Source organism: Salvia hispanica, chromosome 1 (assembly GCF_029641045.1).
Source record: "Salvia hispanica isolate PSC_SH4W2 chromosome 1, Shi_PSC_v1, whole genome shotgun sequence".
In the NCBI taxonomy this organism is placed as follows: Eukaryota; Viridiplantae; Streptophyta; class Magnoliopsida; order Lamiales; family Lamiaceae; genus Salvia; species Salvia hispanica.
In genome coordinates this window covers 28,012,730-28,028,395 of record NC_142692.1, presented here as the reverse complement: position 1 = coordinate 28,028,395, position 15,666 = coordinate 28,012,730, and positions in this window count along the sequence as shown.

Sequence of the window (15,666 nt, the reverse complement as noted above, 5' to 3'; positions counted from 1 at the left end):
TATATGCAAAGCTATTAATGTCAAAACAAATGCTAATAAGTTAATATATCACGAATAACTTATCACAAATATAAATAAATAAATGTATAAAAAGACTATAAAGAGCAATTCAGTTGACATGAAAGTTTGTAACAAATACTAACCCTACATATATTATGATTATGGACCCACGATTCTCTAACTACTTTCACCACCTCTTTCCACCATATTTTTTACTTTATCAATTACGCATTAAAACTCATGTCATGTACAATTTTATCTATTTTTCATGGACAGAGGACCGAATGCTCACCCCTAACGGAGGTAGTACTACAGAATTATATGGTGGATAAAATTAGGTACGAGAAATATGTTCATTGCACTACAACAAAAAGATTGGCTAAAGATATTTTTTAATATTATTAAGGATGCAAATTTGTATATCTAATTATACCACAAACCATCTATAAAGTGTCCTTATTGTTGGTGTCCCAACTAATATTAGGGGACACAAATAGAAACTTCCTATAATAGAAAAGGATTAAGATAATTTGGCCTTGTACTCTTTAATTTTTTGGCGTCCTATATTATGATTAATTTTAAAAAAAAAATCAAACACCAATACATGCGTTGTAATGTGGTTTACAACTTTGCTTCCGGATATATATATATATATATATATATATATATATATATATATATATATATATATATAACCCTATAACTAAATCTCCACCACACATTTTTAAAATATGTGATCTAGATTTAATCTAACAAAACTATCATTTTATCAAATAAAACTATCATTTTCGGACATATTAAGGGCAAAATTGTCATTTTGTTTTAAAATTTGGTAGGAAAGAAGGAAACTTGACTCAAACCCTGCATCAATTTCTCACACAATCAAACCCTCTGAATCATGTTTCAAAGCCTTCGAATCGAAGGAAAAATCATCCGATTCTGGAAAATGTCGAAGGAAAACGATCAAGCATCATCGAAGAAAGGTTGGATGAAGTTTATTACTTATTTCACTTTTGATTTTGCTCGATTTATCATTTTGCTGGAGATTTTCTCGATTTTTTTAGATTCTGTAGTTTTTTAGTGTAGATATTTCTTATATTTATACAATATCATTCATGCATAACAATATTGAGAACAATCTATATATTTAGATTTACATTTTGCTGTGTGTGCTACTGGTGTGTGTTTTTCTGTGTTTGTGTGTGTGTTTTGCTTTGTTTATGTGTGTTTTGCTGTGTGTGTGTGTTGCTATGTGTTTGGATAAGCTGTTTAAATGTAGAAATTGTGCTTTTGCTTGATAAAATGATACTTTGGGTGCATAAAATGATAGTTTCTGAAAATGATAAAATGATACTTTGTGAATAGTGTTTTGTTCTACTTAAGTGACAAGTTATGCCCTCTCTGCTTTTTTGAACTCATTGAAATTTAGAAAATGATAGTTTCAGAAGATAAAATGATAATTGCCATTGATAAAATGATAGTTTCAGAAGATAAAATGATAATTTCATGGGATAAAATGCTAGTTTCAGATTATAAAATGATAGTTGATAAAATGATAATTGCCCTTGATAAAATGATAGTTTCATGGGATAAAATGATAGTTTCAGATTATAAAATCATAGTTGATAAAATGATAATTGCCCTTGATAAAATGATAGTTTCAGAAGATAAAATGTTAGTTTCATGGAATAAAATGATAGTTTCATATTATAAAATGATAGTTGATAAAATGATAATTGCCCTTGATAAAATGATAGTTTCATGGGATAAAATGATAGTTTCAGAAGATAAAATGATAGTTTCATGGGATAAAATGATACTTTATGTTTGTGTGTGTGTGTGTCCTGAGGCTACTGCTGCTGTGTTTGTGTGTGTTGTTGTGTGTGTCTCTGTGTTTTTGTGTGTGTGTGTGTTGCTATGTGTTTGGATGATCTGTTTAAATGTAGAAATTGTGCTTTTGCTTGATAAAATGATACTTTGGATGCATAAAATGATAGTTTCTGAAAATGATAATTTGTGAATAGTGTTTTGTTCTACTTAAGTGACAAGTTATGCCCTCTCTGCTTTTTTGAACTCATTGAAATTTAGAAAATGATAGTTTCAGAAGATAAAATGATAATTGCTCTTGATAAAATGATAGTTTCAGAAGATAAAATGATAATTGCTCTTGATAAAATGATAGTTTCATGGGATAAAATGATACTTTGACTTTATATAATTACATAAACTGTTTAACACACTGAAATCATTTGTTTATTAGGTAAGAACATTGATGATGTTGAAGCCAAGCGTAGATGGTGAAGTGCGTAGATGGTGAAGCCAAGCGCGAGCATGATAGGATCTCTAACTGAAACTCAGCGCTTGTTTTAATTACCATACTTCAGCATAGATTTTGTTGGTAGACATTTACTTATGTAGGCTTTAAACATTATTTTGCCATTGTTTGTGGTTCAATTTGAACTAGATTAGACTTTTCATTTGTAGGTCGGTGCAATGTGAAGAGAACTCTTCTGTATTGTTCAATTGAAATTATTTTGGAAGCCCTCTTCAAAGATAGTTTGTCATAGAAGTTTCCTTGTAGATGTAAACCGTTGTAGAAACTTTGTTCCAAGGTTGCTCATTTTATCAGCTAAAACGTATCATGTTATCAGCCAAAAGTATCATTTTATTAGTAAGAAGTATCATTTTATCAAGTACTATGACTATCATTTTATCAGCCAAAAGTATCATTTTATCACCTAGGACTATCATTTTATCAGCTATGACACGTCTGAAAAGTATCATTTTATCAGTCAAAAGTATCATTTTATCAGCTATGACTATCATTTTATCAGCCAAAAGTATCATTTTATCAGCAAAAAGTATCATTTTATCAGCTATGGCTATCATTTTATCACCTAGGACTATCATTTTATCAGCTATGACACGTCTGAAAAGTATCATTTTATCAGCTATGACTATCATTTTATCAGCCCAAAGTATCATTTTATCGTAGTATCATTTTATCCGACTAATATTAATCTAAAATCAAATTCAATACATGAATATGAACACAATCAATAATGATTGTTATCTTCGTTATTTTCTACAGATTCCATCGAAGCAAATTTTCACAGCAATTGAAGAGGTAATCAATGAAAATAAGAACACAAAATTCAAAACATCTTCCCGATCACAATTATGCGAGAAATATGGAAACAAAATCTGGAGACTACGGAATAATGAACAAATCGAAGAAAATCTGGAGATGTTGAAATAAAATAGGCGAGAAATATGGAAGATGAAGATGAGAGAATCGATCTGTTAATTGTGAAGATGAAGATGAAGATGAAGATGAAGGTGAGAGAATTGAGTTCAAACAGAATGAAAGCGTGAATCGCGTGTTTAGAGTAAAATTCAGAAATTAAATGAGGAAATTACACTTTTATCCCTCTGCGCCTTTTTTATGAAGTAAATCTAAGTTTGAATCTCAACCACAAGATTATCAAATATGTGTGGTCCAGATTTAATTATAGAGTTATTATGTGATTTGAGGGTTATGATATGATCACATCTCTATATATATATATATATATATATATATAGGGATGTATTCAGGTCAGAACGCTAAGTATAAGTAAAACTCAAAACACTTGCAGTTCATTGGATCTTATGATCTAACGGTTAGATTAATGCCACGTGTCATCTAATGATGTAGAATTTTAGACTAATAATGTAGCTCGGATAATAATGTAGCATTTTAGTTTAATAATGTACAGTTTTAGTCTTACAATGTACATTTCTAGTCTAATAATGTACCTCGGCTAATAATGTAGATTTTTAGTATGATAATGTAACTAATCACAACCATCCAATCTAATGATCCAAGGGCTGTGATTAGTGCTGCGTTTTACACTAAGATGCTGTAAGGACCCTAACACACCCCTATATATATATATCTATATATATATATATTGGGGAGTACTAGAGTGCCCCCTTATTTAGAGTCACAACGTACATCCAATCTGGTGCTGCCATGTGGCACAAAACATGCAATATTTTAAACACAAAAATGCAATCTAGTTGTATATGCATTTTCGCAGATTGCATTTTAGTTGTATGTAAATTGCATTTTATAGTGTTGAGTTTTGCATTTTCACATAAATTGCATTTTTTATTGTTAAGTTTTGCATTTTCACATATAAAAATGCAATTCGTCTATATATAAAATGCAACTTAAACAGTCAATATCAAAAATGCAAAACTCAATGATAAAAAATGCAATCTGCATATAACAAAAATGCAATCCGCCGAAATTCATTTATAGCTTCTACAAATGTGTATTGCATTTTTCTGTATACAATATTGCATTTTTCGTGCCACATGGCAGCACATGGTTGGATGTACGTTGTAACTTTAAAATTAGTTGTTATACTAGTACATCCCTATATATATATATATATATATATATATATAGAGTCCTATTATCCACAAATCTACTCTTAAAGACCGAATCACCGAACCCTACCAAATTAGGGCTTTTAGATCTAGTTTTTTATGGATAAGATACAGAAATTTATAAATTATTTTCGCCTTCATCTCGAGCCTATTTTAATTCATCTGAAGGTAAATAAGTCATACTAACATGTTACGAAGATTTAACTTCGTTCCAGAATATATTACTTCATTCTAGTAGGTTTTTACTTCATTCCAGTAGGTTTTTACTTCATTCCAATACGTAAATGTGGTTTCGCAGTCGCGTGTCGTTCTTTCTCTCTACAATATCTATCACCAACGCCATGCACTAATATGGTTTAATAAACACATGGAATAATGTAATAAATTGTTGGAATGAAGTATGTGTAGAAGCATTTGAAGTACAGAATGAAGTAATAAACGTATATACTGAAGTAAAATGGGCTTGTAATGAAGCCGAAAAAATTTTCACAGCAGCACATCTCATAAAAAAAAACTAGATCTAATGGCCCAGATTTGGTCTCTAGTTCGGTCTTTAAAATTGGTTCGACATTGATCACAACTCTCTCTATATATATATATATATATATATATAAGGTTTAATTCTTGGTTCGAGCGTCTGCATAATTAGTCATCGGCTGCTAATATAACTTCTAATGAGTTAGACGTTCGTTGTGGAAATGGCATGTCATAAGTTTGTGTCAGTAATTTGCATAGTTCGACTCCCCTATTCAGTAAACTAAATGAACAAATCCAAATTGTGCTTTTAAATGAATGTTAAAATAGATTTTTAAACTACCATTATTTATGATCTTTGTAAATTACCTAGTTTGTTGCCTACCATAGGCGTCTTACAAATTACTATTTCCATAAATAAATATCGTCGTGTATATATGTGATTAACTTATTTTCCGGAGTAAATCTTACCATATCTTTTGACATATATCATGTTGCGGTTTGACCGTTAGAGTGAAATTCTGATTAGATTATACTAATAAAATTGGTAGATTTGTTGATTAACCCATGAAAATAACACAAAATTAAAAATATGAGATGAGTTAAGTCGAGAGCCGATGGAATTAGGGTAAGGGTTTGAATAATCTATATATTTGCGCAAATATCCAATCTGAATCTTTGAATCCAAAGATGAAGCTCAAAATCATGGTGCGATCAGCGCAGATTTTCAAGAGCCCCAAGATGAACCTCCTCTACGCCGTCGTGGGAGGCTCCTCTTCCTCATCCCCTCCGCAGAGAATCACGGTGGACACGCGCACCGCCGCGCCACTGTGGTCCCCCATGGAGTTCGAGGTCGGCCAGGGTTGCGAGGGAACCCTGGTTGCATGCATCAAGTGCAAGAGAAGTGTGTGGATGGGATTCGGCAAAAGTGTGGGTGTGGGGTCCGTGGAGTTGGCGGTGAGAGCGCTGCTGGATTATTATCGACGGAATTCGTGGGGAAATATGCCGGTGGATATTGCGCTTCCGATATCGTCCAAGTCGGGGAAGCCGCGGGGAGTTTTGTATATGGCCTACATGTTTGTCCATCCGATTGAAGACTACGCTCCTCAATACTGTGCCGGTGCTCGGCTTGCTGCTTTAATGCCTTCAGCGCCACCGATTGAAGACTACTGCGCCTCTGCTACGGTTGTGGCTTTTGTGCCTTCGGCGCCACCCTTGGAAGAGTATGCTCATCAGTACGACGCCGTTGTGCCTTCCGCGCCGTATCTGCCGGACCAGATTTACTTACTTTGATTATAAAATCAAGAATTGCTTCATGTAGACATCTCCGACATCCAAGTCAGAGAAAGGAAACCTCAAAATATATCTCATTTTAGGTTTGACAATTTACCAATTTTTTGGTTTACACCGTAACGTAACCTATTTTTTATTTTTTTTAGATTTTGAGGGACTTAAGTGATTAGATAGAGTAAATTCTTTTATATTTGAATTATTATAGTAAAATTGGTGATTTGATGAGAAGTGATGAAGGATGATGCTAAGGGCATCCATGGACTCAAAAATCGCCCCAAAATCAGCTATAACCCGTTTTTCCTCTGTTAGCATTTTTAATTTCGGTCACAATTCGACAATCTCAAAATCATCTACCCCTTATTTCATCATTTTTCATATTTTATTATTTTATTTTTTATATAAAAAACAAATAACATAGATTAGAATACTGTAATAGAAGCATAAACCCCCTTAAGGGCAAGGTGGATTTCATCAACCGCGGAAGATTGATAAGAGCATATCTCCTTGAATATCCCCATATCTTATTATTAAGTTTGTTTTGATTTAGCATATTTGTTGCTTAGAGTATTACTTAGATACTACTAACTCCGTCCACCAAAATTTGTCTCACTTTGACCCGGCACGGGTTTTAAGAAATGTAATAGTAGAAAGTGAGTTAAAAAAGTTAGTGATTGTGAGTCCTACTTTTATACATTAGTTTTATAATAAAATGTGAGTAAGAATGAGTTAGTGGAATATGGGGTCCACTACCAAAAATGGTAAAAGTGAAATGAGACAAATTTTGGGGGACGGACAGAAATGATAAAATGGGACAAATTTTGGTGGACGGAGGTGTTGGATATTATTTATCATCATATATTCAAGATTAGATAATTGAATATAAATAAAGCAAGATCTTCGAACAACATGTATTTCACGTAAACCATAAGCATTATACGATCGAGATATACCTTGGCGATCCATAGCGGAAGCGATTGAGGAAGGAGGAGACGATTTCCTTGAACCTTTTTCGGCGTAGTGGCGCAACTCCAAGGATTTGTTTCTCTCTCTTTCTCTCGTTTATGTGTTCTCTTAATGTGTGTGATTTGATGGGATCACCACACTTGTATTTATAGGCAAAGAGAGGACAAACCCTAATAATCAAACCCTAAAAGCCCTTTCCATCAAAGAGGCCCAAAATAATTAGTAAATACGTTTCTTATTGACCAAGAATATAATCTTCCGTCTATTAATATTACTAATTGAACACAATCAATTCTAATAAAATCTTAATAATATATATGCACGTTTCTTTTACTTGATGGCCAAGAGAATGAATATTCATTCCATAAAAAGATTATGTAATCAATCTTTTCCATTTATTGGCAATCAATCGGCATATATATATATATGAACATATATTCTCTTTGGAAAAATATAATATGATTATTTAATTAATTGATGTGACAATAATTAATTGATAGTCAATTAATTAAGGTAAAATGTGTCTTATACCAAATATATGTATTATAGTAAAATTCAATTCTATTTAGGATTCTATCACATGTCACATATGTGAGACATAAAACTTAAATTCTCCCACTTGGCGAACATGTGGGACACAAAGCTTTCGATTCTCCCACTTGTTACACTTGACAGAGCCACAGTAAAATAGACATAATAAACATAAGACGCGCATAATATTGGACTTTATAAATACTTTCATCATTGGTAAACATAAGTATTATATTAGAGAGACTACTATTGCGGGTCATGGCGGGCGTATATCATTCAATCGACATAGTTCCTTCCATGTACCACATCACCAATAACCCCACTAATATAATCTATAAGTGACACAATGTCCATAATTGTCTTATTTCAAGACTTCCTGCATTAATACTAAAACATATATATGCATAAAATAATAAGCTTAAGCAGGAAAAGTAGAAACAACATTTATTGAATTCAAAATATCCATAACATAAGTGTCTGAGCCAACATGGATACATAAAGATTAGACATTTTCATACCCAAGACCCATTGTGTTAGCTTGTTCCATAAATGTCTTAGGCGGTAACGCCTTATGTTAGAGTTTGTATACTAGAAATCACGTTTCGAGTGATTGAATACTGTAAAACTCTTATTTTATTTCCAAGGAATAAAACAGATTATTTTTGTCATAATGTTGTTATGTTTTACATTTAATGGATGTTCATGCATGTTTAAATGTATAAGTTAACTTAACAAAGTCTAAGTCTTTGTTTTAGTAGACCGGTTGTGGGCGGCGTCCACTTTAAGGTAATACGGTCAGTCCTAAACAAAGAAAAAGATGAATTTCACAACCTAGTTGGAATTAGACTATCCATCGAGAAAGGTTGCAATGTCAGTCTGCATATTTCTAAGCCTTACTGAAATAAGATGACATTGGTGTGGTATAGCACTGAACGGTCTAACAGCAAGACTTGTCCTTAGGCTATCTACTGAAAGACGAGGTCTTGATAAATATTTGTTTCTTAATCAATGTAGGTTAGCATTGAGCATACGGTATTGATTATGCATTACTTTGACTTATCAAATGGTGTGAGTTTTTCGTAACCCAATAAACCTGATATATTGGGTAGTGGTGGTTAATATCTAGCGTTACTAGAATTGCTATTATATTGAATCGTGCGCGAGGAGAGTCTCGTTTGATAATGTACTCAAGAGGAGCGCGAAACAAGGTTTTATTATTTGGAACCTAGCTAGTTGGAGTTTGATTACTCTATGAATAATAAATAAGTGTTTCATGCTAAGTCCACTCTTGGAATTAATAAGAAGTTAATTAATTAAGTCCATAGCAAACATCAATTAATTAATGGACATTTTTATCTTAAGCGCGGGAAATGAAAGTTAAACGGAAACCCGAATTACTTATAATTTCAGATTTGGATGGGGAGAGTTCAATATTACTTCTGTAGTGGCTGCTCGTAATATTCCAATTAAGCTTATATTAAATTGTGGGTTCAATTTAATTAGTAAAAAGTAAATTGGATGAGCCCATATCCAAAACCTTCCATAGATTCCTGTCTGGGCCCAAAAGGAACTTAATATAAATAGGAGAATAAAGGAGACAGAAATCATAAGTTTTAATACTCAAAATTTTCGTCCCGCCCCATATAGAGTGGAGCTAGAAATTTTGTCCTATTCCAAAAATGATTTCTTCTGTCATTTTTATTTAAGTCCTAGTATTCTGGTGAGATCAGCCCACAGTACAGTTCGGGAACCAGAGAGAAGATTTGTGGTCTAGTATTCAAAGCGTCACGTGGAGAAGCTGCTAGTCATCTTCAATTCTTTGGAGAATTAATTAGGTATTATTTCTGCTTTGTAGAAAAGCATGTTTTAGGTTTCAATATTCTTAAAGCATGATTAATTCAAGTTATGAGCATGATACATGTGGGAATTACGCGAATAGATTTTGTCTAAATAATCCGCTAAATAGATCCGATTATTATGTGATTTATTTGTGCGATTAATAATTATTAAATTATGTTAATCCGTCACACCGCTTCCGCTGCCAGTTCCTTCAATTGGTATCAGAGCCAGTCTTTGGCTCTGATTATTTGGATTTAAATTTCGCGAAATTCATGTATGCATGTCTTATTTGATTACGAAGCATGTTCTTGTATTTTTATTATTTATTATATGCATGATGAACTCAAGAACATTCGAATCATGGAACTTGAATTATTCGAACCCATGAGATGTGCGATTCGTCGGCGCTTGCGCTGGGACGGATCGCACTACATGCGATCAGAGAGGGGTGTCGAAGCAGTGGGAGCCGAGGGTCGACGGACATGGGGCGACGCGCTGACGAGCAAGGGCTCGTGCATGCCGTTGGCCAAGGCCGAAAACCCTAGGCGGCGCTCGATGCAATTCGAAGACCGTGTAGGAAGGGATCGACCGGCGATGCGCTGACGAGAATGGTCTCGTGCGCACCGCCGGAGAACCACTACCGGTCCTGGTGCTACCTGGAGAACGCGCCGATCGAGGAAGGATCAATGCGATCACACGGCAACGTGAACACGAGCATGGGCTCGTCCACGCCGCCGTCGAGACCGCGGCGTCGGTCCTCCTCAAAGCTGACGGCGCAGAGGTTGTCGACGTTGCGACAAGGGGGCGATGCCACCGGAAAATGCCGCAAGACCCTAACCCTAGTCGCCCAGCCCTAGCGAAGCGCGACCGAGAGCAGCCACGCCGGGAGCGGTGACTGCTGGAACGCGCGAGATAGTCGGGGCAGAGGGAGATCGCCGGAGCTGCGTAGACGTGGCTGCGCGGCTGGATGAAGACGACGGAGGGAAAAACGCGACGTGTTAACGCCGCGGAGGGAAAAGGAAGCGCCACGCTTTGCGCGCGGGGTGACCGGCGACGCTAAACGGTGAACTCGCCATTCCGGCGAGCCAATCGCCGGCGAATCTTCCCGTTGATGATCATGCGAACCTTGATCTCGAGATATTGACGAAAGATTATTTTAATGATTATTTAATTCCTAAATTAAAAGATATCATTAAAAATAATATTATTTAATAAAATAAAATATTTTGGGAAGATTTCTCTAGATTTTAGGAATATTTTGATTATTTTCTATATCTATGAATATTTTATATCCTAGATGATATAAATAAGAATAATTTAATAGTTTCCTAATTATAATATATATCTAGAATCTCTAAATAAGATAGATATATAAGAATACATTAAATAATATAAAAATTATTTTCTTCCTAATCTTGAACATGGAATTTATGTGAATTTAATCTTTCATGTCTAATTAAGATTTAAATAATGTATTTTATTTTAGATATATCTTATAGTATGACATGAATAAGAATTAATTTCTAGATTAATAAATTCCTGAACTAAGATACTAATGATAATAAAAGATTTAATTATCTAGTCAATTAAATACCAACATAATTTAATTAGTCTTAATCTGCCTTAAGGCTAAAGGATAATTAATGAAAAACCATAACCCAAATATCTAAGCGATAATTATGAACTAAAAGTTTATATATGATCTCCATCGGTTGGACTGCCAAATTTTGTGAAGCTGATTTTCTAATATTATTGTCACCTGCTTTGTATGGACAATAATCTTACGAAAACAGTAAGTTCATAAGGGCGGACTTCTCACATAATAAATAGAATGAACTAGAAAGTGGTTCCCAATATTATTGCCACCTGCAAAGTAGGGACAATAATCCTAAGGAACTGCGATTTTCAGGGTTCAATAAGAATTTATGAGATAGCTTGGTTTTGATATCAGCACATGAACATTGTTATGGGAGTGTGTTGTAGAAATAAAATTATGTAATGCTAAATCTGATGGTCGTGCTTAGGCAACATTAGGCGGCCATGCCATGTCTTGTGGTCTCTGGACTATTCGTCGGTGTTGTGACCAGTAAAATTGTCAAAATTTTAATGCGTATTAACCTCCAAAGGAGGATACAATTTATTAATTTTTTTGAAAAGTTTTATGGTTAATCTACTCAATTTCCTTACATAAGTTTATGACAAATAGTAAAGTCTTCTGTTTGCAGTGCAATAAAATCCGTCAAGATGTTTTTTAATCCTCTTTCTACAATTATCAAAGAAAACAAACTCGAGGGCCAAAATTACATAGAATGAAAACAAAACTTGGATATCGTACTCACAGCCGAAGTGTACAAATTTGTGCTCACTACTCCACGCCCTGCAGTGCCGGCGGCTAACGCCGCGCAAGGACTGCGAGATGCGCATAGACGGTGGCATAAGGCGAATGAGATGGCTAAGTGCTACATGTTGGCTTCTATGTCATCAGTACTCAAACATCAGCATTCCGCCATGGAAACTGCCGCCGAGATTATGCAAAATCTTGGAAATCTTTTTGGTACTCAGAATCGAACGGCTAAGTCTCAAGCCTTTCGGAGTATCATGACGAAGACTATGAAGGAAGGCTTGTCAGTGAGGCAGCATGTCCTCGAGATGATGAGCCACCTCAACCAGATTGAGGTTTTGGGAGGTACGATCGATCCAAGTCCCAGGTTACTATAATACTTCAGAGTCTTCCCCTTAGCTTCCAATAGTTGAAGCTCAATTTCGAGATGAACAAGCGGAATTACACTTCGGCTGAGTGATGCACTTTTTATTTGCACTATAAATACCTACAAGTATACAGAGTAGGTATAGTATAGCAAAAGGTTAGTACCGGGTATCGAACACGGGGAAGATGTACACAAAGTGTCTATCTTCTACTAGAACTCAATTACTATCTGGAGAAACAAGAATTTTTGGAAACTTTTGAAAACAGTAAATATTAAAAACAGTAAACAACTAAATGCAAGCAAATCACGGAGAGAAAAGTATAGAGATAAGGGGAATTCCAGGGATGTGCTTTCACTTTTATGGTTATACAAATTCCAAACTACAATACCCTAGCACAGTTAATACTTTGAAAGGACGAGTCACCTAGCTTATACTCATGCGATACAAACGTTGATTACTAACATTAGGGTTGTCAATCCTAACACGTAACTCCAAAGAGCACCTAAGACCCTTGAAAAGTCCTCACTCTCAATTAACAGTGCCGTTTTAAAGGAAGCTAACTGTAGTGTCTACTAAGTGGATCTAACTCGCTAGAACTCTGTCACAGTTATGAAGCAAGTTGTATTGAATCATACATAATTGTGTCACTCAATTATGAAGCATCATGATTAACTTAGGGAAGAAACAAAGTAAAAACAAAACGGATATTAAATAGAAAACGGAATTGTATAACCAAAGTTGCTACTAACACATCCCTAGAATCCTATGAGTTTAGTTACACATGACTGAATAAACTAAAAACATAGATTGAAGGGAAAACAATTTGAACATAAAACTAAAGCAAATAAAACCCGTAGGTTGAATCCTTGTCGTTCTTGATGTTCTTGAAATCCTTCTCCAACTCCTTGCACAATTGAAGTACTCTAGCTTTTGATCTCTATGAATGTTGCAAGTAGTCACTCTCTTTCTCTATGAATGTGTTCTTGTTGTGTGTAACTCCTTTTGATGAAGCCTGAGGTCCTATTTATAGGGGGAGATTATTCCTCATCATAGAAGGAAAAGATCTTCAAAATTTGGTAAATCTTGGAGCAAATCTAGGGCTGGTCGGATTCGCCGCCTTTCTCCGGTGGGCCGCCGCACCTTGGCCGGCGGTCGCCGCGTTGGAGTCCAGAGACTCTGACCCTTCGGTGGCGGACCGCCACATGTCCTCCGGCGGTCGCCGGGCGAGACTCTTCTCCTAGCGTAAATTTCCGAGGCGGGCCGCCACATAGCTCTGACCGCCGGGCGCCGGCGGTCGTCGTACAACTTCGCGGCGGTCGCTGGTCGCCGTCTGACTCCAGATTTCCAGACTATGCGTTTTTACTCCCCTTTTCGGCTCAAATATGCACATTTCTCACAAAACACGTCAAAATACCAAAATGTATAGAATATGCAAATAATGGACATGTAGAGTGATTTTGATAACAAAAAGGGACCAAATAATGGCCTTAAAACAGTGCAAAATCCGGGCGTATCAACTCCCTCAAACTTACATTTTTGTTTGTCCTCGAACAAAACACTAAAGACACAAGAATAGACGCACGGAATGCACAAGGACTAGACGTCATAATTGCCTCAAAAGATGAAAGAATAGATTAAGCATGGATTAACACAATCAAATCAAGCAAGGCTTAATAGTGCACTTTCATTACTAACTCGTGGAACACCTTGAATTCAAGCACTCACATGTGGCAAACTTCCAAAGATGGGAAGTGTTCTTTCTCTCACTCTCAAAGTGTATAAAGGTAAAGTGTAAATCACTCAAATCATGCATCATGCAAAGTTTACCATAGGCTTGCTCAAAGTCTAATCCCTCCTCTACTCAATGTGATTAAGCATCAAAAGTCCGAAAGGTCTTTCTTTTCGGTTGTAACGTAGGCTCTTTGGTAGGTGAGGAATATTTGGCTAAAAAGTGACTCAAATATAAAAATATCCCAAGTAGAGTTAAGATGACTCCACTTTTCTAAAACTTAAGGCACTTCTAACACTTTATTTTTCTCCTTCAATTTACTTTCAATCCTTTGATTTTATTTTCTTTTCACAACCTTTCACACATTTTTTTTCCTCTTTTTTTTTCTTTTTTTTTTTACACATCCTTTCTTTTTTTTTCTAAGATCAAGCACATATTTGGAATTTTTCTCAATTTCACAACTTGTACTTTCTTAATATTAAGCACACTACTTTTTATACTTTCCTCCTTATCTCTCCAATTCCTTTACAAAAGAAGATAACAAAAACTATACTACCCCAAGGAATTGTCCCCCCATTTATTTTGGCTTCCAAAGAAAAGGCTTAAAGGCTCAAAATTGGCTCCAAAGGAAAAATTTGAGAGGGTCGAAAATTTTGGATATAAAAGTAGCTAAGAAAAGACGGCCTAACATCCTCCTAAATCAACTTAAACACTATGTAAACTTAGGCAGACTAGGAGCAAGTTCTAGAAACATATACATGCATACAGATAAATCACACAAGAAAGAATTTAAGGCACAAATCTCACAAGGTAAAAGCACGATTCAAGGTGAACAAGCAATTTACTAATTATGCACCTTTTCACCCAACCATCATATCAAAACGTTAAGCCACACTTAAACATAGATGGAATATAATATCATTGGCAACTCGGTCTAATGTGTCCCTAAGCATGCGTGTTTCTAAGTTCTTCATGTTATGTTCATGACATGGATTCAAGAAAACATTTTTAGAACACAAAAATCTCCTACGGGTTTTTGGAAAATTAAAGCAAAAACAAACTAACAACAAAAAGAAAACCCTAAACTCACGGTCCACCACTTCATCCCCCCAAACTTATTTACAACAAAGTGTAAAATAAGTTTGTAGAGTCGGTAGGGACGTGAATATACTACTGAAAACAAAAACGTACCCTGAAAAATTTCGCGTAGAGGTTGAGCGGGGCGAAAATTCGAAGAATTTCAAAAAATCACGCTGGAAAATTGTGCCCAGGTGGCGGTCCGCCGCAGCTGTTCGGCGGTCGCCGCACGTCAAAGATGTTTTCCAGCGTTCAGGTGGCGGACCGCCGCAGAGCTTGCGGCGGTCGCCACGGAGAGGTCAGAACCTGCGAAAATTTTTGCAAAGTACAAAATTAAACCAAAACCAAAAATACTTAAAATTAAAGCAAAAATTGTTGGGTTGCCTCCCAACAAGCGCTCCTTTAGAGTCATTAGCTTGACTTTTACCCCCCTTTTTCACTCCTTGGGTGGCTCTTCGAGACCAACCTCTTCATCTAACACTTTGTCTGCACTGTAATACTTCTTAACACGGTGACCATTTGCTTGAAACAACTGTCCATCCGGGGCTAGTAACTCAACTGTTCCACTATCATAGATTTTCTTGATTATGTATGGACCAGTCCACTTGGACTTC